General features: G+C 39.6%; 1 protein-coding gene across 8 annotated transcripts in view; it reads right to left on the bottom strand.

Annotated features, from left to right (window-relative positions):
* Positions 1–21,224, bottom strand: part of tenm1 (teneurin transmembrane protein 1) — a 1,611,625-nt gene that overhangs the window by 729,166 nt on the left and 861,235 nt on the right. The gene's annotated exons all lie outside the window — the stretch shown is intronic.

The following is a 21,224-nucleotide window of genomic DNA, read 5'->3' as shown; positions in this document are numbered from 1 at the left end:
TGCAAGAAGAAATGCTTAAGTGACATAACGGAATAACTGAGAGTGGTAGAATTAAGAGTCCGAGAATGTGGCAGTGCCACTGCGAAGGAGATGTGAAAGAGGTGATTGGTTCAGATGGCAGTGGGGAAGAAGCTGTTCTTAAGTCTGGTTGTCCGGGCTTTCAAGCTCTTGCAGCTTCTCCCAGAAGGTAGAAGCGAGAAAAGGGAATGGCCAGGATGGCAGGCATCGTTGACAATTCTATTTTGCTAGGTTTTGCTGGGAATGAGGTCAGGGAGGAAACCCATGAACAAATTAGCATTGCTGCCCTACAGCGTAAAGAGAGGGTTTGACTTGAGAGTTTGACTGGAGGCTGAGCAATCAGGCCATCACATCTTTCCTGTCAGGCTGAAGTAGATTGATGGAAAGATAGTTTAACCTTTCCAGGAAAATGATTTGTTATTTAATGTATCCCTTGTAAAACAATCTCACTCTCCCAGACCTCACAAGGAGAAAAGTGTGGGGTCCCTTGGCTGGGGCTCCCCACCAGCCCTCCTTGCCTTCTCTGAGACCCTTTACAAACCTATGCCACGTAACTGCTGGCTGCTATTTTCCTATCTGCATTTTTTACAACAGCATCTTGCCTGTTAGTGGTGAAAAGCAAAGCATTTGTATGAGGCCAGGGAACTAAATGTTCCAGAGGCTTTCAGTTAAAGTCAGAGGTGAGTTTAACATTTTTCTGCTTATCCAAATCCCACTCTGAGGTAAAATCGGCTCCTTTGCAATAGCCGAGCAAACCAATTTCTTTTGAAACTGTTATTTTACAACAGGGTCAATCTACTGGTTTATAGCAGATGTTATGTTATATGATTAGATAAAAGAGAATACATTGTGAATGTTGGCAACCAGAAATGAAAACAGAAAATCCTGAAAGGCCATTCTGTTCACGTCTCAAAGAGAGAAAGGGAAGATTCTACATCGGTAACATGAACTTAACTTTTCTCATTAGTTCCTGAAGGATTTATTCACTAAGTAGGGAAATAAGGGGAGGAAATTGCAGAGGCCCAGATCTTCCAAACACCTGCACGTTCAGGGCTGGTGCCTGAGGATTTGAAAATTGTAGTAAGTTACATCCTTTTTCCAAAAAGAGTGTAGAAATAAATCCAGTAACTACAGACCAATTAGACTAACCTCAGGGAAAATTTCTAGAAACAATAATCAAGGACAGAATCATTTGGAAAATTATGGATTGATTAGTAAAGTCAGTGTGGAATATGAAAGACAAATTAAATCTAACTAATCAGATGGAGTTTTTTGATGATATAAATGATGAATCTGTGGTTGATGTGATATTATATATATATATATATATATATATATATATATATATATATATATATATATATATATAGAGAGAGAGAGAGAGAGAGAGAGAGAGAGAGAGAGAGGAGAGAGAGAGAGAGAGAGAGAGAGAGAGAGAGAGAGAGAGAGAGAGAGAGAGAGAGAGAGAGAGAGAGAGAGAGAGAGAGAGAGAGAGAGAGAGAGAGAGAGAGAGAGAGAGAGAGAGAGAGAGAGAGAGAGAGAGAATGAATGAATTCCAAAAGGTATTTGATAAGTTGTCACAAAATAAGCATCATCACGAATGAAAGACTATAGAATAAAAGCAGCATGGATATAAAAATTGCCTAAAGTAGACCAGTAGAGAAAGAGAAGCAATCTGAAACAAAAACAGAAAAGTCTGGAAATACATAGCAGGTCAGGCAGTCTGATGAAAAACACTATGATGCTGGAGGAACTCAGCAGGCCAGGCAGCATCCGTGGAGAAAAAGCAGGCGGTCAATGTTTCGGGTCAGGACCCTTACTCAGGAAAAGGGGAAGCCCAATATATAGGAGGGAAATGCAGAGCAGTGATAGATGGCCAATAGAGGGGAGACAGGGTGGACACAAGGTGATGATGGCAAGATGCAGGTAAGAGTGATAGGCAGGTGCGGGGAAGGAGGGGAGAGCAGATCTACCAGGGGATGGGCAAAGGTAAGGAGAGAAAGGAAAAAAAAGGTAGATAAAAGAGGCTAGCAAAGGGAAGAAGGGACGAGACATGGTGGGGGAGTGTTTGTGGGGACAGGGGTGGGGATTACTTAAAGTGGGAGAATTCAACGTCCATGCCATTAGGCTGCAAGGTTTCAAGACAGAAAATGAGGTGCTGTTCTTCCAGTTTGTGCTTGGAATTCTCTTGGCAGTGGACTGCCATATCTCTAATGGAGTGGGAAGGGGAGTTGAAGTGACCAGCAATGGGAGATACAGATTATGTTTCCGGATGGAGTGCACGTGTTCTGTGAAATGGTTACCTAGTCCGCATCTGGTCTCGCCAATGTAGAGGAGGCCACACTTGATATACCAAATGCAGTAGATGATATTAAGGGAGGTGCAGGTAAATCTTTGTCTCACCTGAAAGGACTGTTTGGGTCCCTGGATGGAGGTGATCGAGATGGTGTAGGGGCAGGTGTTGCACCTATGGCCGGGGCAGTGAAAAGTCCCCAGGGTGGGAGCGGGATGGATGGGGAGGGAGGAGTGAACTAAGGAGCTGTGGAGAGAACGGTCCCTGTGAAAGGTTGAAAATGGTAGAGAGGGGAAGATATGTTTGGTGGTGGGGTCCCGTTGGAGATTGCGGAAGTGGCGGAGAATGATGTGTTGGGAACGTAGGCTGATTGGATGAAATGTGTTGACAAGGGGGACCCCATCCCTGTGGGGTCTGGGAGGGGTGGGGGTGAGAGCCTAGGTGCGGCAAATGGCAGAGATGAGGGTGTGAGCTCTCTCGACCACAGACAGGGGGGATGCCATAGTTAGCATCTCCGATGTCCTGGGGTAGAAAGCCTCATCATGAGAGTGGATGCAGGGGAGGTGGAGAAATTGAGAAAAAGGGATAGCATTCTGCAAGATACAGGATGGGAGGAGCTGTAATCGAGGTAGCTCTAGGCACCAGTGGGTTTGTAGAAGATGTCGGTGGATTAGGAATCTCCTGAGGTGGAGACAGAAGGATCGAGGAAGGAGAGAAAGGTGTCAGAGTTAGTCCAAGTGAGAGCAGGGTGAAAATTTGTAGCGAAATTTATGAAATGGTCAAGTTCTGCACAGGTGCAAGAGGTGGCACCAATGCAGTCCTTGATATAGCGGATAAAGAGTTGAGGAATGGGGCTGGAATAGACTTGGAACAGAGCGTTCGGTGCTCCAAGTGTGACCTACATTGGTGAGACCAAACGATGAAAGATGAAAGATGATTTGGCTGATGAAAGATAGTCTATCTGATCATCATTTGACTGATGAATTGTTGATTCCGTTTCTTTGTTCTGAGATGCTACCTGACCTGCTGAGCATTTCCAGTATTTTCTCTAGTAATGAAAGATTGTTTTTCAGAGTAGAATATGTGTAGGGTGAGGTTTCCAGAGGGTCAGTATTAAGACTGCTGCTTTTCTTAAAATATATTAAGAACCTGGACATGAAGTATGCATGTCTTCCAAATTTCCAGAAGACATAAAATTTAGAGACATAACTGTGAAGAGGATAGTAATACACTTCAAGGTGCTATTAAAAACAGAAAATGCTGAAAACACTCAGTAAATCAGGAGGCATCTATGGAGAGAGAAACAAATTTTTTAGGTTGATGACCATACATTGGTCTGTAAAATATCTCCAATACTTTTTGTTTTTATTTCAATATCAGAGATGTCTGCTTTTCACAGGAATTTTGACAGACTGGATGGATAGCAGATAAATTTTGATGCTGAAAAAATGAAGTTCTACATTTTGGTAGGAAGAAAATAGGAGGAAAAAGAAAAAGAACAATATAAACTAGAGGGCACAATTCTAAAAGGGATACAGAGATTTGGAGGTAGGTATGCATGGTTCATTAAGAATGGGAGGGCAGGTTGAGAAAGTGGCAAAATACTATATTGAATAAGGGGCTTTATAAATAGAGATATAGAGTGGAAGAACAAAGAAATCTTGATTGTTATATTCAATTATTGTATTCAGGTCTGTTTGCCATAATTTCAGAAATATATAAGATTTTAAAGAAGGTACAGAAGAGATTTACTAAAACAATTCCAGGGAGGGGGCCTTTATTTATGTTTGCAGACTGTAGGAGCTGGAATGGTTCTCCTTGAAACTGGGAAGGTTGTGATGGGATCTGATGGAGGTATTTAAAATTCATGAAAGGTAATAAATAGAGAGTGGCTGTTCCCATGGTCTGGAACCAGAAGACATAGAATAAAAATGTTTGGAAAAAGAACCAAAACTAACATAACGATGCAATGTTAGCATTCATTTCGAGAGGACTGGAATATAAAAGCAAGGATGTACTGCTGAGGCTTTATAAGACGCTGGTCAGACCACATTTGGAGTATTGTGAGCAGCTTTGGGCCCCTCTCCAAGGAAGGATGTGCTGGCGTTGGAGAGGGTCCAGGGGAGGTTTACAAGAATGAACCTGAGAATGAAAGGGTTAATGTATGAGGATTGTTTGAAGGCTCTGGTCCTGTACTTGCTGGAGTTTAGAAGGATGAGGGGGGATCTCATTGAAACCTACGGAATATTTCCAATCCTGGAAAGAGTGGACGTGGAGAGGATATTTCCAGTTGTGGGAGAGTCTAAAACCGGAGGGCACAGCCTCAGAATGAAAGGACGTCCCTTTAGAACAGAGGGTGGTGAATCTGTGGACTTCATTGCGACAGACGACTGTGGAGGAAAGTCATTGGGTATATTTAAAGCAGAGGTCGATAGGTTCTTGATTAGGAAAGGAATCAAAAGTTATGGGGAGAAGGCAAGAGAATGGGGTTAAGAAGGAAAAATAAATTAACCATGATTGAATGGCAGAGCAAATTCGATGGGCCAAATGGCTTAATTCTGCTTCTATGTCTTATGGTCTTAGCATAAACCTTTTATGCAGAAAGTCATTGGGGTGTAGAATGTAGTCAGGGCTAGTTGTGGAGGCAGATTCAATATAGCACTCAAAAGAGAGTTGAAAACATTTGAAATGAAGGAATTTGCTGGACAGTGAGTAGTGGATGAAGGGGACTGTTATTGGATTGTTCTTACTTAGAGTCAATATTGATACAATGGGCAAAATGGCCTCCTTGCTATTATAAGTTGTGATTGTAAGACTTTGAACTTTAATCAAGCATAAGGAGACTGAAATTGATACATCCAGAAACCAATCTGCAGGCATAAAACAGAACAAATCACACAAATCCTACCAGGATACTGTCTGCATAGATATTGTCATATAGTTAGTCCCACTTCTGGGCTGACACCTCAAATTGGTATTATGCCTCCTGTATGTTAAAGAGGAGATTAATGACTATACCTTGAAAAGAAAATTACCTGTCTGCATCTCACATACTCAGGGTTCTTCAAACATCACACATAGCCTGCTACTTAAGGTAAAAGACATAAACAATTCCTTCCAGTGGGGCCCAGAGCAGTAGTGGAAGTACTTCCCACTGCACAGTAGTTCGCCCTAATAAACTGAATTTCAGAAGAGGAGTACCATTCAGTATCTCATGTTTGTGCCACAGACTTGAAATGAATTTCTAGGCTCCTATATTTACATAGATACTTACATAAGCTTCTTTTATAATGATGACTTCCAGGTTGGGAAAACACTTCTAATTTTAAGTTTCTTCTCTTTCACAATACAGTGTTTGATAAGTAGTGGGAGTGCTTTGCATCTGTGACTCAAGCAACACAGACACATACACACAACTTGGTTCCAAGGTAGGAGGAGGAAGATAATGATAAACTAGAGTTACTGAGCGTGAAATAATAGCTTGAAGGTCAAAAGGCATTTCATATTTCTCCCGCAGTTCAGGAATACTCCCATTTGTAAGTTACATTATAAGTATGAACTTGCACTGACGATGTTATTTGCAATATAGATAATTTTAACCATACCTAAAGACAGAAGTCAGACTGGTGTGCAGATTAATTTCTCCATGAAACTTACCCTCCAGGATATTGCCGTCTTTCTTTAAGCTCTGATCTTATCTTAGTCAGCTCTGCAATATAATCCAGCGTGATCTGTCTTCAAATCAGCAGATTCTGGTGATGTGAGTTGGATCCAACTACTATTTTAAATAGAAGCCTGTACAATAAATCCTTTGTGACTCCAGCTGTTGTATCAAGCTAGTTTATTTGAAATAAGAGGTTTGATTTAATAACTTATACAAAGTATTTATGATTTGCAAAAACATGGTAACAAATTTTGGACAGTGAATTAATGTTACAATTTTTTTACATTGGTGGATGCAGCATTAAGCCTCCTCTAGACAGCTCTCATAAACTCTGAGAAAAGTCACGTTAATCTGTTCCTAGTGGTATTGGCTGAGCACAGAATGTTGCTTAGGATACCGAGAGAACTTCTTTCTCTTCTTTGAATACCACCACAGGAATTTCTAATATTTGTTGAAACAAAGAGATGGGACTTAGGTTTGACATCTCCACCAAGGGATGGCAGCTTTGACAATGCACTATTTTTTTCAAACACACACTGGCATTATAGTGTCACACAATGCTGATGCACAAGTTCTGTTATTTCCACTATTGCTGTGTTAAAACTTCATTGAATAAATATGTTAACATTTGTTCCACTCCATACCACATCATGATTTCAAAATACTCCACACAAAAATAGGAGAAAGAAAAGAACATTTGCATTTAAATAAATCAACGATAGACAGTATCCCTCAAAGAGAATACTAACATTAGTCTGTTGCTGCTGGAATGTACATAACTAAATACTGTAAGATTTATAACAGATAATGAAGGGAGAAATTGATGAGGGATGTTTTTAAAGTTAACCTCTAAAATTTTGAGATTGAGGCTCAAATTAGTCAGAGTCGAATCTCATTCTGAATTGTATATTTTCAGTTAAGTTATTGTCCCAGCTCTTTTCATTTGGAATTGCTGCTCATGTTCCTCCATGCCTTAACTTAGCTGCTTTGGATACATCCAACTTATCCCAGACTTCAGTGATATGGTCTGGCTGGACCTTCATTGGTGCTGTGAGGAAGCCACTCACTGAGAGCTTTAGCAGAAGGAAAGGTCTCAAAACTTTGGCTTTGCTGGTGGTAAAAACCCGGAGTGATTTTTAACAGTTCTTAAATGTTTTTGATATGCACTGTCAATTAAAATTGTAGTACGTAATTAACAAATGAGATTTTAGATGTTCAAGTTAACTTTCATTTCTTAAAGTAAGGTAAAAACATTAAACTAAAGCAAGAAAATGTAACAAATAACTGACCTTCCCCTTTTCCTCCTTATCCAAAGTGCTACAATCCCCATTGGACTCAATGGAGTCTTGGATACTGCACCTTGTTTTGACAGGACTCTACTAGTGGAGCAAACTATTGCATATCTGTCTGTGGGTTTTGAATGTGCTTTTGACAATACTTTCATGGAAGTCCTGGATTTACTGATGTTTAAAATGACATTAATATTGGTTGGTCTATTTGGAACCACCAACATCAGACAGTAAGATCATGTTGATATTGTTGATTAAGATTAGGAGTAGTTCAATGATAACATCCTTCTTTGTTGAAAGATTTCTTGTTCTCCAACTTTGGCCTTTGTAAATCCTATTTTACCTAATCCTTTATATCTCTATGCAGCAGTAGCAATGGTAATGCTTTCAGCAATTTCAGTCCAACACACTGGAATTCCCCCCTAAAACCCTTAAAACTTGTTAGTTCTCCACTTCTTTCAAAACATTTCAAATCAACACAAATGTCACATTTACAGCCTTCTTTCCTAACTTTCCTCCTAGTATTGTTTCTGTTTCTGAGTGAATTTTAGACATTAAAAGCTCCATGTGAGTGAAAAATGTTAGTGCCATTCACTGCTTAGACTGCCTAGAAATCGCCTTTGAGTTCTAGAAACTGGAGGGATTTTCTGCCAACTTAAATAATCGTGTTGTTCCTTTGACCTGAGCAAATCTCAGTCTACAATAGCAGAATATAACTATACAGATAAACTAAAGTCAATAATGCATGGAGAAACGGCTTAGAAGGCAGCTATTTCTGCTGCAGGAATTTTATGACAGGCGAAGTTTCAGGAACAGTCAAATAAAAATGTCTTGGAAAGTGCTGACATTAAACCACATGGCCCTTGAGGTAACATACTGTATCTGCTATACCATCTCATTTTGTGTTGTTTTCTTTTATTATTCTGCCTTGTGCTTAAAAATTTATGAGTATGGATTAAATTTGTTAAAGAATCGTTGACTAGAAATTCATCCCTTATCGATAGCATTAAGCATGCTGTATCAGAGGATTAGTACATAGTGCTCCACCTCCAAAGTTCTTCCTTTCAAGTCAACTTCTGAGCCAGATTACAATGTTCTGCAATTACTATTGGTGTATTCATTGCTCCCAACCATGAATGAATTTCTAGTCACGTATTCTATCACTGTAGCATTTAAATGTACAGCTAGATAAATAAAATTATATGTGAAGACTTTAAATGTACCCTGCATATGAGGGACACAACAGATCTCCAGTGAAAATATCTGTGCAAAGATTTACCATGGCATTCTCATGATTGCCATATTACCTAGGCCCCTTGAACAGGTGATCAGGGTGACTAGTTTATTAAGGGTAGACTCATAGACTCATTTATTTATTTGTTTATTCATGGGATGTAATATTGCTGGCCGCACCATAATTTATTATGTCCCCCCACCCTACCTGCCAATTGCCCAGATGGCCTGCTTGCAAGGCCGTTTTCGAGGTAGTTAAATGTCAACCACATTGTTAGGTCTGGACTACACATTGACCAGGACTGGTTAAGACTGACTAACTTGAAGTTCGAAAAAATGTAATAGCTGGAAAATTGAAATTAAAAACAGAATATGCCAGAAACACTCGGCCGGTCAGGCAGAATCTGTAGAAAGAGAAACCGAGTTATCCTTTCAGGTCAAAGACCCTTCATTAGAAAGGTGATAAATTTTCTTCCTGAGAGAATTAAATTCAGTTAATTATGCAATCTAGAATAGAGGTCTAGTGTCAGTTTTCTGATCTCCTTTATGATAACAGAATTGTTTAATTAACTGAATTTAAATTCCACAGTTGTTGTGGTGTGTTTCAGTCTCATGTCTGAATATTAATCCAGTAACCTAACCACTGCACTGTCAAACCATACACACAAATCCAGGAGATGCAATGTCATTGGGATACCGATAGATTTTAGTTACCTAATCTCTTGTTCTAATATCTGGTTCATAGCTCCAGCAACCCAGCCTCAGGTGGAGTTTGATGTTCACCCATATGGGTTTCCTCTCAGTGCTCCAGCCTCCTCTAAAATCCCAAATAAATGTGCGTTGGTAGGTTAGTCAGTCACTGTAAATTGCCCTTGGTGTCCAGACGAGTACTAGAATCTGTGGGAAGTTGATGGAAATGTGGGGAGAATAAAACAGGATTAGCGCAGGAGTAATGTAAATAGGTGCTTGTTGCTCAGCACTTGTCAGTGGGACATAGAGCCATTCTGTATGCCTCTATGACAGTATAAAAGTGGAGTACTGACACAACGTTAAAGTTTGTTGGCTAAAATCCTGGCTTCCTTAACTAATAAACTGGAAGTAATTTATGTAACAACAAAAGAATATTGTTGGAAGAAGACAGCTAATATTACAGAAAGATTGAAGGAATTGGGTAGAAAGGCAATTTTGATGTTGCCTGAATGAACTAAGCTCAGTGGCAGCAACCTATTTTTTTCTTAGCTGGTGAACTGTTTTGCTGGAATCAGTAAGATAATGGCAATGAGCCATCAGCAGATGGCAATGAGCCTTTTACTTCAGCACATTTTTTCTGTGATCTGGTAAGATATTTCTGGATGGGAGAAGTAAAAGTCTTTCTTGGACATATATAAATAGATTAAAAAATTTCTGACCTATCCTCATTAAACTTGTCAAATGTGTGTAATGTCGACTCTGTGTTATGTTCCCTGTTAAACACTGTCATCTTACCATTGGGACATCTGTTTGAATTCAGTTCAAACAGATGGGATCAATATTTCCTCTCCCTAACGGTTGTCAAGCGAACTGTGTGAAAATGAGTTTGGGCAGTTTCAACTTGGCTCTGGTGGCCATCCACAGTCAACAGAATAAAACTGCTCATAGTTTGGCATTAATTAAACATGTGTCCATCTTATTCCATCAGACATAGTGATAACCAATCTGGAAAATATCAAGCTTTAAACTGGATATTATGGTCATTAAGGTGAGGGACATGTTGCTGAAGGAGTCGCCATCTTGGGCACAATCACTGACTAAAGCCTGAATTACATCAGAAATTGCAGCTGATCAGAGAAGTGTTCTATTTCTCTTCCATTTCACACATTGCCAACTCTATCTGTGGTGAAGCAGCATAATCAAGTAAAGTTGCAAACTGTTCTTGAAAAAATCTGCTTTAACAAATATCCTGTAATATTGTAATGTTTGATTAAAAGTGACAAGTGTGGTACAGTTTTGAAAATATAGCCGAAAATGGGATTATCACAAAACTTAAGTATTTGTAATCAGTGTCACTCGACTAGCTGAGAGTAACCTGATTTTAAATTGCAAAAACATGAATTAAGAAAAGAAGCATATGCGCATTATGTTGAGATACAGAAGTCAATTACTCACCAAATTAAAATAAATCATATTCAAAATCTTTTACATGGTTCTGTGTCCAGGTGCATAAAATCTCACTTTTGGTGGTCTTCAAGGCATGCAGTTGAAGGAAATGTCAGATGGCGATTAGCTTACTCTGGGACTGTGGCAGGGTGTATGAGCAGGGACAGCTTAAAGCCAACAAGATCTCAAAGCCTTAATGGTGTGCTGGACTGAATTTGCACTGAAATTTTATGCAAACTTTTTTTGTGCTGTTGTTAGGTGAACTGTGCTGGCAAAAGTTTGTGCAAACCAAGCAGAAATTCTATCTTTTTCTATTTCAGACACCCAATATCAATGCCACAGATGCTAGGTCAGGAACAGAATAGTAAGGTGTGGAGTAATACCAATTCGGCACCAGACCAGTTGAGTAGCCACAAGTGAATCAGCATGATATTTTCTAACTGCCATTCTGGCCAGTCTATGTTGTACTGACTAATTGCTTATAAAGTGCCAATTGGTGTCAAATTAAGAGCAATTTTATATTATGGCCTCATGCCTAATGGCAACCAAATTCCAAGGAGAAAATGGAGAAAGAAATAAATGTAATGCCAGAAGTGGCTTAACTCTTTGGAATCCACAACCCATATTCATCAGATTATCCAGTTCACTTTTTTTGTGGATTTGATCTATCAAGGAACCCTCTCTTGCTGATTGATAATTTGTTCCTATTTCTAGCCACTGATACAGACCAGACAGCACAGGTTGGAGCCATTATTTGATTCCTAGGTCAGCTTTCTGCAGTGTACAGAACTGTAAAGGTATTCGAGAGAGAGATAATAGGTTTCCGTCAGATTGCTAACTGCCTTGGATCTCATTGACATTGCAACAGACCTGAATAGCCAGCTGCAAACTTCGATCTTGTAAGACTTATGAGAAAGACAAGAAATGGCACACAAATCATTTAGTTGACTGATTTATTTTAGTAAGAAGAATTCAGGGAGTGGTCTTGCAAAATTGCCTCCATTGCAGATCAACATTCTACATCTTTGTTCTTTTGCAAATTCCACTTCATCATGCTTTTATCCCAAACACATTAAATTATTATGATAATACTACTAAGGAAAAAAATATCGGACAATGATGATTATGGAAGTAGAGTCACAGACAACACTAGTGAAAATTGAAAGGAATCTAATACTCCCAAAGCATACCACAAATCATGGAGTCATAAAGTCATACAGCACAAAAACAGGCCCTTCATCCCACTGTGTCCACATCTATACTCATCCTACAATGTGTAGCCTTCTATGTCTTGGCCATTCAAGTGTTCGTCTAATACTTTATAAATGTTGTGAGAGTGCCTTCCTCCACAATCCACTCAGGAAGTGCATTCCAGATCCCAACCACCCTCTGGGTGAAAAATTTGTTTCCCAGATCCCTTCCAAACCTATTACCCTTTATCTTTTAACCTATTCTAAATATGAAAACTGACTGTCAGGGAGATGCACGTACCAGGTCTTTTTGGTCTCAATGGATCAAATGAAGTTTTGTTTAGGATTTAAACAGAAAATGTTGAGAATACTCATTAAGTTAGGCAGTATCTGTAGAGAATATAATTAATGCTTCAGATCATAATTTTTTATCAGCACTTTTTGTACATTTGGAATTCCAGCACATGCATTATTTTGTTCAACTTTACTTACTGATTGGCTGTGTAAGGCCCGCCGATCAGAAGATGTCAATTGCACTAACATAGCAGGATAGAGAAATAAAGCTGATATTGGGAGTTAAGTGGATGAGCTTGGCTTTGCTGATGAATCCAGCCCTCCACTAATTTAAAACTAAACAACTTATTGAAAATAAATTTGCGATTAGGTTTTATTGGGCACTACTGTAGGTTTCAAACAGTATTCAAAACAAAAAAAATCAGGAAGCAGAGAGAACAAGATTTATCCCACTAAAGCTAAACACCATAGTTCATTAACTCCCACATCATGGATCTAATTGCACTTGGAACTTGGAATGGTCTCAATGTTTTACTTCATAGATGCATTCCATATATCTATCATATTAACATTTTATTAATTTCCATTTATACTCTCCAATTTCACCTTCCTGGCTTTCTGAGAAATAATTCAGATTTACCTTACCAGTAATATTTAGTGTCCTCTACACGTCACCAATAATAGAATTATATTATGAGTTGTATGGTAAGCAAATCCCAGCTTGGAAGCATAGTCAGAAAGTAGAAAGGAATTGGCTGTATCTTTCTTTCATAAGAAAGATGACAGCAGGATGTGTCTTTATGAGTCAGGAAGCCTTCGAGGTTGACCTTTGAGGGGATCCAAGAGGTAGTGCCAGAGGATCCTTAGCCCTTGAGCTTGCCCAACAGGGTCTGAGATTCTTGCTCCCTGCGCGGATGAGAGTGGGGTCTGTAGGAAGGACGAGCAACCAAACTGTGGCACCGCGGTTCTGGGAGCCATTCAAGAGGGGGGAGGGAAGAGAAATGTAGTTGTAATTGGGGATAGTATAGTCGGGGAATAGACACAATTCTCTGCCACAAGGATCTAGAGTCCCTAAGGCTGTGTTGCCTGCCTGATGACCAGGTTCAAGACATCTCATCTGACCTGCAGAGGAATTTGGAATGGGAGGGGAAAAGATCCAGTTGTCGTGGTCCATATGGGTACCAATGACATAGGTAGAACAGGGAAAGACGTTCTGTTGAGGGAATTTGAGTAGCTAGGGACTAAATTAAAAAGCAGAACCAAAAAGATAATTTTTGTCCTCTTTGTCCACTTTTTGGATGTATTGTCCTTTCTGGATTGCTACCTGAGCCACATGAAATTGACACAGGGTCAATAAGATCAGAGAGTTAAATGTGTGGCTCAAAGATTGGTGTGGGGAGAAGTGGATTTGAATTCATGGGACATTGGCACCAGTACTGAGGAAGAAGGGAACTCTTCCGATGGGATAGGCTCGACCTGAACCATGCTTGGACCAGGGTCCTGGCGAATCGCATAACTAGGGTTGTGGATAAAGAATAAAACAGGAAGTTTAGAAAAGGATAAGAATTTAACTTCAGGCAACAGGGAGACAAATTTGAGAAGAAGGGTGGTGAATACAGGACTGAAGGCGTTATATTTTAACGCACGCAGTAAAAAAATAAGGTAGGTGAGCTTATAGTGTAGTTAGAAATTGGCAGGTATGATGTTCTGAGCATCACAGAGTCGTGGTTGAAAGAAGATCACAGCTGGGAGCTAAATATCCAAGGATACACATTCTATCGAAAAGACACACAGGTGGGCAGAGGGGGTGGGGTGGCTCTGTTGGTAAAAAATAAAATCAAATCCTGAGCAAGAAGTGACACAGGTTGTAACATAGGGCAATGTTACAGTGGTCATGGGAGATTTAAATATGCAGGTAGATTGGGAAAATCAGTTAGTACTGGATCCCAAGAGAAGGAATTTGTAGAATGCCTATGAGATGGCTTTTTAGAACAACTTGTGGTTAAGCCCACTCGGGAGAAGGCAATTCTGGATTTGGTGTTGTGCAATGAACTAGAATTGATTAGGGAGCTTAAGGTAAAGGAACCCTGAGGAGGCAGTGATCATAATATGATAGAATTCACTCTGCAGTTTGAGAGGGAGAAGCTAAAATTGGATGTTTTGGTATTACAGTTGAGGAAAGGTAACTAGAGAGGCATGAAAGAGGAGCTGGCCAAAGTTGATAGGAAGGGGACCATAGCAGGGGTGACTGCAGAGCAGCAATGAGAGGAGTTTCTGGAAATAATTCGGAAGATGCAGGATCAATTCATCCCAAAGAAGAAGCAGCATTCTAAAGGGAGGATGAGGAAACCATGGCTGACAAGGGAAGTCAAAAACAGCATAAAAGCAAAAGTGAGGGCATACAGTACAATATTGCAAAAATTAGTGAGAAGCTAGGGGATTGGGAAGCTTTTAAAAACCAACAGAAGGCAACTAAAAAAGCAATATGGGGAGAAAAGATGAAACATTGAACGTGACCTAGCCAATAATATAAAAGAAGAATAGAGAATACCAATAGTTTTTTCAGATATATAAAGAGTAAAAGAGAGGCAAAAGTAGACATCAGACTGCTGGAAAATGACACTGGAGAGGTAGTAATGGGGAACAAAGAAATGGCAGACGAACTGATTAAGTATTTTGCGTTGGTCTTCACTGTGGAAGGCACCAACAACGTGCCAGAAATTTGAGAGAGTCAGGGGGCAGAAGTGAGTGTAGTCGCTATTACTAAGGAGAAGGTGCTTGGGAAGCTGAAAGGTCTGAAGGTAGATAAGTCACCTGGACTGGATGGACTACACCCCAGGGTTCTGAAGGAGGTCGCTGAAGAGGTTGTGGAGGCATTAGTAGTGAGCTTTCAAGAATCACTGGATTCAGAAATGGTTCCAGAGGACTGGAAAATCGCCATTGTCACTCCACTAAGAAGGGGAGGGAGGCAAAAGACAGGAAATTATAGGCCAGTTAGCCTGACTTCAGTGGTTGGTAAGATGTGAGAGTCCATTATTAAGGATGAGGTTTCGGGGGTACTTGAAAGCACATGATAAAATAGGCCACAGTCAGCATGATTTCCTTAAGGGGAAATCTTGCCTGACAAATCTGTTGGAATTCTCTGAGGGAGTAACGGGCAGAATAGATAAAGGAGAGTCAGTGGATGTTGTTTACTTGGATTTTCAGAAGGGCTTTGTAAAGGTGCTGCGCATGAGGCTGCTGAACAAGATAGGAGCCCATGGTATTATAGGAATGGTACCAGCATGGATAAAAGAGAGCTGACTGGCAGAAGGCAAGGAGTGGGAATAAAGGGGGCCTTTTCTGGTTGGCTGCAGGTGACTAATGGTGTTCCTAGGGGTCGGTGTTGGGTCTGCTACTTTTCACGTTATATGTTAATGATTTGGATGACGAAATTGATTGCTTTGTGGCCAAGTTTATGGACGATACAAAGATAGGTGGAGGGGCAGATAGTGTTGAGGAAGCAGGGAGTCTGCAGAAGGACTTGGACAGGTTGGGAGAATAGGCAAAGAAGTGGCAGATGGAATACAGCGTAGGGAAGTGTATGGTCCTGCACTTTGGTAAAAGGAATAAAGGCAAAGACTATTTTCTAAATGGGGAGTGAATTCAGAAATTGGAGGCGCAAAGGGACTTGGGAGTCCTAGTGCAGGATTCCCTAAAGGTTAACTTGCAGGTTGAGTTGGTAGTAAGGAAGGCAAATGCAATGTTCCCATTCATTTCGAGAGGATTAGAATATAAACAGCAAGGATGCAATGCTGAGACTTTATAAGGCATTGGTCAGACCACATTTGGAGTATTGTGAGCAGTTTTGGGCACCATATTTGAGGAAGATGTGCTGGCCCTGGAGAGGCTCCAGAGGAGGTTTACAAAAATGAACCTGGGAATGAAAGGGTTAATGTATGAGAAGCTTTTGATGGCTCTGGGCCTGTACTCACTGGAGTTTAGAAGGCTGAGGGGGGATTTCATTGAAACCTACAGAATACTGAAAGACCTGGATAGAGTGGACGTGGAGAGGATGTTTCCAGTAGTGGAAGAGTCTAGGACCAGAGGGCACAGCATCAGAACAGAAGGATATTCCTTTAGAACAGAGATGAGGAGGAGGAATTCACCAGAGGATGGTGAATCTGTGGAATTCATTGCCACAGACAGCTGTGGAAGCCAAGTCATTGGGTATATTGGAAGCAGAGGTTGATAGGTTCTTGTTTAGTAAGGGCATCGAAGGTTACAGGGAGAAGGCCGGAGAATGGGGTTGAGAGGGAAAAATAAATCAGCCATGATTGAATGGTGGAGCAGACTTGATGGGCCGAATGGCCTAATTCTGCTCCCATGTCTTATGGTCTTCATAAATTCTCAGCCTCATGCATCAGAAGACCCCATGAAAAAGCTGAACATTAGAAGAATACAATGTTGTTTTTTTGAAACTCGGTGGATTCAGAGTCTGCAAGCGTTGTTTGTGATAAATTTACATGTCCCAGTCATTCAATAGGGGGAGCTCGTCCATGATTAAGGTCAGCATACACAGTGTGCTCAACATTTCATCTGTCCTCATGGCTTGAGATGCCAAGAAGTCTGAAACTGAGGATGAGTGGGAGAAAGCCAGTTGAATGTCTGGAATTGCTGTCCCTCATTCAATAAGCACAATCCACCAAAGGGCTTTTGTTTCCAGGTACTTTTTGAAAACTTTGTATTTCATTTGATAAATTAATACTTTCTTTCAGTGCAAAGATCTTGATGAAACACAATGAACATAAATGAAAAGGAATTCTCAGGGTATTAAGCTTTAGAAAGGCTGCACTGCATAAGAATCAGGTGCAATATTGAACAGTCAAATAGGGTTATGGAACTGTGTTCTTCATTGTACTTTGATAATTCATTTTTCTCTTTTCTGTATTAACAGAAAAAAATCTTATACATTGATGTATTACTTGTCAAAAACAATATTACTACAGTAGCAAGCTGCACACCAACAAATACTCAGAGGGCTAAATCACACCAATCTAGAGAAGTAAACATCCATTAGATTTATACTGTACAAATTTCAGGTTGTGAGCTGAGCACATAGTCATTAAAATTTAAATGACTCTTCAGCAGTCCTGAAACAATGATTTGATTGACTGACTATTAATCAGTTCCAAGGCTGTACATTAAAAGATTATTAATCAGATAATGTAAACAGATATCCCTTTTCTCAAGTATAAAGGGCATCCATATTCTGAACCATTTCAAATACTTTAATGATCATAACGTTGTGATCATGACACCCCTTCTGATGTCATGTTCCCAATGAAATGGGTCATAATAACATTTGAAGCACTTTTAATAATGTGCTGCAAAACTTTCCGCATGACAAATTAGGTTTTAATTGTGATAGGATACATTCTGTGTGGTCTCAAATGAAGTAGCTCTCAGAGTTTGTTTTCATAAAATCAGTAAAATTATAGTAGATCCAATTGATTGGTTTGGTGTGTGAAGGTAAGATAATCAGTGACAATGGTTTTTGAAGTGTCATGGCATGAGCTTCTAAAATACTAATTAAAGTTCAGAAATTATTCAGCTTGTTTATGGAAAACTGACAGGATAGTGTGTTTGATTTTCTTTCAGCTCCATAGCAAATACCAAGGGGGCACCATGTGGAACAATTTGTGAGTCATTGAGAAGTATAGCCTGAGGCTGTTACTTCAGCAAGGTGCTTGGCTTGACATCCTGGAGGATAAGTCTCCTAATAACTCCAAGCCTGCTGCCCAACATGTCCTTTCGTACTACAATAAAGGGTGAAAGACAGCTCTGATAGAATAAATAAATATTACTCTGTTGGCTACTTTACCGATTTGGGATTATTCTTAATGCCAAGTTCCTAAATGGTTTGCTGTGTTTCAGAAGACAGGCATTTGCAACAACTGTTATTTTGAATTATTTTTCCCCAGGGTGGAAATGTCAAATACTAGAGGGTATAGATTTAAGGTGAGAAGGAGAAGTTTAAAGGAGATTTGCGAGGCATTTGTTTTTTCACACAGAGACTGCCAAGTTCCTGGAATGCACTGCCAGGGGAGGTGATGGAATCAAATATGATAGCAACGTTTCAGATGCATTTAGACAGACACATCAACAAGCAGAGAGAAGAGGGATACCGACCATGTGTAGGCAGATGGGATTAGTTGGATTGGCATCATGGTTGGCGCAGACATGGTGGGCCAAAGGGCTTGCCCCTGTGCTGAACTGTTCTATGTTCAATGAAATCTAAGGTTGTAAATGTATATGCAATTAGAAAGTCCAATCAAATATTGACCAAGTCACTACTTGTTAAATCACGGAGTTTCAAATTATTTATTTTGATTTATAACTAAAAATCTAAATTTATAATCAATCCATCCTTGGAAAAAGGGAAGTTCTACTATAGGTAGACTAATAAAAAGATCGTACCTTGAGAAACAACCCTGTCCTATGCATGGATATGTATATTTTACTGGCTGTGTCTTTGATGTGCAGGGTTCAAATGGAAAATCTTCCTTTCAATATCATATGTGCAGTGGCAGTAGTACTGGGAATTATTCATATTCCAAGCCCATAAATTCATCATTAAGAATGCAGTATTAGATTCTGACAATGTTGTGGATCTGAAAGATGATGAGATTACAGTTCATCAGCCATGAACTGAATTCCCACAGTGCTTTCTTCTCTACCGAAAGCATCTTATTTCTCAGCTTCCTCAGCTGGCTATCATCACAGAAAAGGCATATGAATCTGAAATCATTCATTATGCTAATCTGTTGTGCTAATTTGTCTATAATCAGAATGATTCAGCGATTAGGGTGAGGTTAGGATGCTGGGGAGAAAAAGTGAACTTCATGTCCAGTCCAGCATCAAGAAAAATTGCCAAGCTTTTGGTGGCAATGATCGAGAATGATGAACACACTAATCCTGTCTAGGTGCTAAAAAAAAAACACTCCTCTACAGACAGGTGTTGCACTGACAAAAAAAAAAACATTATTTTTGAGTTTTATAAAAGAATATGGATCAATAAATTGACACAAAATAGGTCAAGTCATTTTCTTCTGCCTTCAAGCATATTTATTGCGAGCAGTGAGTACAGTAGCATTATAGTTAGGTTACTGGATTAATATTCAAAAGAAAGAACCATTGATCCAGAGGCATGAGTTCGAACCAAACTATAGATCCTGGTTAATTTAAATTCAAATGCTTGCATAAATCTGGAGCTTAAAAATAATAAAAGCTGAGACTAGAAATGGTGACTATGAAAGTACTGAATTATTTCAAACACTCATCCAGTTCACTAATATTCTTTAAGGAAGGAAATCTGTCATCATTATTTGGTCTGGCTTATATGTGCTTCCAGACACAACAATGCAGTTCACTCACAGTAGCCTCTTAAATTCAGAAGCTAAAGGGGATGGACAATAAATACTGGCATTGCTGATAATGTCCACACCTGGTGAATAAATAAGAAAGTGGTGTTCTGTGACAGGGGAAGTGTGCCAATTGGGTCATAGAATCATACAGAATGGGACAGGACCTTTGGCCAACCTAGTCCATGCCAATCATAAGGCACCCATTTATACTAATCCTAAACTAATCCCTTTTTAAAAAAAAATTCTAACATTCCCATCAACTTCCCTCAGATTCTATCATTTACCAACACACTAGGGGCAATTTCAATTGACCCCATGTTTGTGATGTGGGAGAAAACTGGGGCACATGGACGGAATCGACATAGTCACAGGGAAAATGTGCAGATTCCACACAGATGGCACCAGAGATCAGGACTTAACTGGAGTTGCTAATGCTATGAGGCAGCAGCTCTATCAGCTGTGCCATTCTGTCACCCAAATGGGTGGTCTATCATCAGTATCCAGAGGACTAGAGGTATGAAGCTGACGATTATTCACTATTCAGAAAGATCCAATCCTTGCATCCTCTATAGCAGTTTCCCGTGGCTTTATGGAATGACAGAAAGCTACTACTGCATAAACCTGACCAACATCTCAGCTACCAGCTCTGCCAGAGGACGTGGTGAATGCTTCACATTCAGTCAAATTTAGGTTGATGTAGTGAAATTGCTTGCTTTTCATTTACTCTACGTCAACTTACCACTAACTAACTGGCTGATATGGTGATATTATTGACTTTTTCTCTCAATGTCCTCAGTCACTCAAAACACTCCACTCATTTCACTTAAGACAAATTGACTGAAAATGTTTTTAATTTGTATTATTCACTTTGATCAGAAATTCAGGGTACCAATTTTGATGCCTTTCCTCACAATGAAAGCATGAGGCCATAATATCAATGTTTTATTTTCCTTTCCTCTGCTCTACCACCAGCAACAGACAGATTTACTTGCGGAAGGAACTCCCTCTAGTGGAGCGGCTGAGAAAGAAAAAAATCACTTGAGTAAGACTTGCAAGTTTCAAGGATTATCCGGTCTGATAATAAAATTCCTGACTCTGTGGCTTGGAGCCCAGCTTCACCAACCCGAGGATGAAATCATTTTTGAAACTTTTTTTTTACACATCAAAAAACAGAAAGATTACCAGATTTTTTTTACAATTTCAGACCTGCACATGGATCAGAGGGATTGGTGCAAGATGGCCTTTGGCTCTTGATTTAGCCTTCAACGATGTCTTTATGGTGATATCAGTTTTAAGCTGCATCGCAGCTCTTCAATGAAATGTTATGCAAAACCATTGTATCCAAGTAAAACCTTTGTGCTGCAGATTATGTAACATATTTAAAAGAGAAAACCAGAATAAGATTACCTACTGGGCCTTTATTAGAAACCCAACTGACTAATATAAGGAGACAATAAAGTAAGGCATCAATCTTTAAATAACATTATCGTATATGTATAACATATATCTCCTCAATTCTCTACTATCTTCTTTCAGAATGTACTAACACCGTAAGAAAACTGGCACTAATATGCTTTTAACTAATGCGAGTGAAATCCATTTCCCTAATTAACAGTGCTCTAATCCAAGTTCTTTCTCAGAAATCCATCTTTCACCAGACAACCACTGAGAAAAATATGCTTTTTTAATTTCATCAGAAGA

Source organism: Pristis pectinata, chromosome 8 (genome assembly GCF_009764475.1).
Source record: "Pristis pectinata isolate sPriPec2 chromosome 8, sPriPec2.1.pri, whole genome shotgun sequence".
NCBI lineage: Eukaryota > Metazoa > Chordata > Chondrichthyes > Rhinopristiformes > Pristidae > Pristis > Pristis pectinata.
This window is presented reverse-complemented; position numbering and strand designations above follow the sequence as displayed.